The sequence below is a fragment of the Epinephelus moara genome, chromosome 1 (genome assembly GCF_006386435.1).
Source record: "Epinephelus moara isolate mb chromosome 1, YSFRI_EMoa_1.0, whole genome shotgun sequence".
Classification (NCBI taxonomy): Eukaryota; Metazoa; Chordata; class Actinopteri; order Perciformes; family Serranidae; genus Epinephelus; species Epinephelus moara.
This window is the reverse complement of record NC_065506.1, coordinates 26757652-26760573: the sequence shown is the minus strand read 5'-3', so window position 1 is coordinate 26760573 and position 2922 is coordinate 26757652. Positions and strand designations below refer to the sequence as shown.

Genomic DNA, 2922 nt, shown 5'->3' with positions numbered 1-2922 from the left:
CCTGCCTGACATCGCAACCGTGCACTGTAGTGGCAGCAGGCACTTTTAAAAGTGCTCTGCTTTTGGGGAACACCCTTGCAAGTAGGTGGTTGTCAGGACAGTTACTGTACAGCATGAGAAAACAGCTTTACAGCCAAAGAGCCAATACGAATAATTATTAGTGTCGCCTAATCCACACAAAAGATATTTAGATGATGAAAATACACATTCAATGGAATACAGTTCATTCAGATAGGCTAACTCAGGCAGGGCTGCACTAAAGCAACAAACACTGAAGGTTAGCATACCACCTTAAAGGGATAGAGAAATTCCTTTAACACAGCAACAAGGCCAAGTGGATTAAAAAGAGGGTTTGTTATTTTATACTTATTTAGGCTACTTGTTTTGTATAGTAAATCAATAGAAAAACATTATGGAACATCATATTGTTTTCAACTTTAAAGTAATTGAAGTGTGCATTGTGCAGCTGTATTATGTGGGAAAAGAGAAGCACTGGATGGGGACTCGGTATCAGGAGGCAAATACTCAATCTTAAATTACTCGTGTCTGGGGCAAATAAATTCAACTGGGACCTCCCTAATGAGGACGTTTAACATCAGCATTTTAAATCACAATCAAAATATGTAGATATGATTATGCATCACATTACGGCCATTTTCACTCTTGAGTGGTATTTGATAATTAGTATGATATATACAATATACGTATGTGATGAGTAGCACCTGAATCCTGCTAATGCCTGTGTTTAATCTTTTGAAGTGATAGGCTCTTCCAGAGAATTGTCACGGCTTCCAGGGGAATATACAAACCTTAATACCCTCTTCATAGAAGCAGAAAACAGAAACAAGCAGCTGTTATAGTATCTAAAATGTTTAATTATTTAAGCCAGTCAAAACAGCTCAGATAAATTTGCTGCAATAAGAACATTTGTTTAACACATGGAGACTGTCAAAACATGAAAATTAGTCACATCACAGAGAGCTTTTTCTTTTTATTATGTGTTCATTTTTCTTCTCTTTTTTTCTGACCACAGAGAGCTAACAATTTGCTGCAATCTGTTGGCATCCAGCTATTAATCTAGTGGCCGCTGAAACGCCTGCAGGATTGTTTTGATTTAAAGGCCATAACTGTGTCTTCTCTCTGTTCAAGCACCTGCATTTCATTTGTTTCAGTTTTCTGAGCCGTACAAGCAACCTGTCAGCATGTCATAATATTAGGACAATAATCAAAGTCAATTAGTGTCCGAATTTCCTCCCTTTTGAACTTAGTCCTTCTGCCTTCCCCCTGCCATGCCTCTGAAACTAGAGAACGGCCGTTACTGGCTTTCCATGACATTTTTTTAGCTATCCATAGGGTTTTTACTGATATCAAGCTTCTTCCTGATCAATAAATAGAACTGTAGGCTAGTGCCATTCATCACCTCCAAACCAGCCTACCTGCCTCATGATGAGTGATAGATCTTCCCTGCAGTCTGTAATCTGAAATTACTCATAAAGACTGATTAAGGCCAAATCAGAGCCTTCCTCTTCTGAATCCTGTACATATCATCAAAAAAAGGCCTCCCAGAGTCAAGCAGCCGTATGATAGACGAGCATTTCCAAGCACGAGGCCGGGGTATTGTGCGTGCCATGAAGCTTATTTTATAGGGTCCTTGATAGATGTTGTTTAGAGCGATTTAAGCGGCCCTTATGCTGGTGTCAGCATCTGACCCCTCCGCAGTGATAAAGCTATCAGAAAGAGAGAGTAGAACCAGAAGTGAAATATGGAGGGAGGGACATGTGTGCCAGATAAACTCCTGCATACTGGGCACCCGCCCAGCTCTGGCAGAGGAAAGCCTTCAGTCTTATCTGCATAAAACTTGAGGGGTGGGTGGTGAGGGGGTGAGGGGAACAAGTGCAGAAAGAGTGGTCTCAGTGAAATTGCATGTAAAGTCCACTAATAATCCAACTTCCAAATTCTGAATTTAAATCAGGAGCATTTTCCCAAGAAAACAAGCACAAATTGACTCCTCATTGCATCAACTGAATCTAAGTTTGAGATAATACTTAGCTAAGTAATAAAAATTTATCTAACCAAACAGGTGGCAGCTACACAGTGCACAATGCAAAAGTAGTAAATGTGTAGTCTTAATAACGAGACTACAAGTCAGAATAACAAAATAACAATAAAACAACTAGTGCAAGGTACATAAATTAAAAAGAGTGATGACAAAAGTTGGACAATGGTTTCCAAAAGATGTAATTTTACGCAGTGATTAGAGGTGCATCGATTTTGAAATTCTGGGCCAATATCAATGTTTTTATACTGTTGTTTATTTTGTTTTTGTGGTTATCTATTCCCTCTTTTGTGCCAGGGAAACAAAGAAATCTACGCTAGAAAAAAAATAACTCAAACTGTTTTAAAGTAAGTAAGCCCTTCTTTACGCTAACTTTGAATGAGCACAAATGAATTCGTACAAATTTATGAAACAACCTTTAATATAACCTTAATTTTTTTTTTTTTTTTTTAAACATTTTACATAATAATTTATCATAACCCCCTCTCTATTATCTATTTTATATTGTATTTTTTAGGTTTCTCACCTTAAACTACATCGTACTAGATTACATTGAACACATCATGAGAATGTTATAATTTACCTTTGTTTTATACTCATTTTTACCGAATAGAGCTTAAACACATCATAATGTAACTCAATGCAACCCCATGTGAGCTGTTACTTGCGGCCATCTGCTGCTTGGAATGAACGCTAACTCCTCAGTGTTTCCCACAGGATTTTGGGAAACTATGGGGGGGGGTTTGTATAATTTGTAAATATATTATCTTTGTAATGTGATTATCTTATATAATGTTATTACTATCCTAAAACATTCTCCAGGTCCTCTGAAACTCTGCAGGACTTATTTCCACCCTGCCCAGCAG

The 2922-nt window shown here is 37.8% G+C and overlaps 1 protein-coding gene across 3 annotated transcripts in view; it reads left to right on the top strand.

Moving 5' to 3' along the window:
- Positions 1-2922, top strand: part of LOC126389193 (cytochrome c oxidase subunit 4 isoform 1, mitochondrial) — a 516851-nt gene that overhangs the window by 157849 nt on the left and 356080 nt on the right. The window lies entirely within an intron of this gene.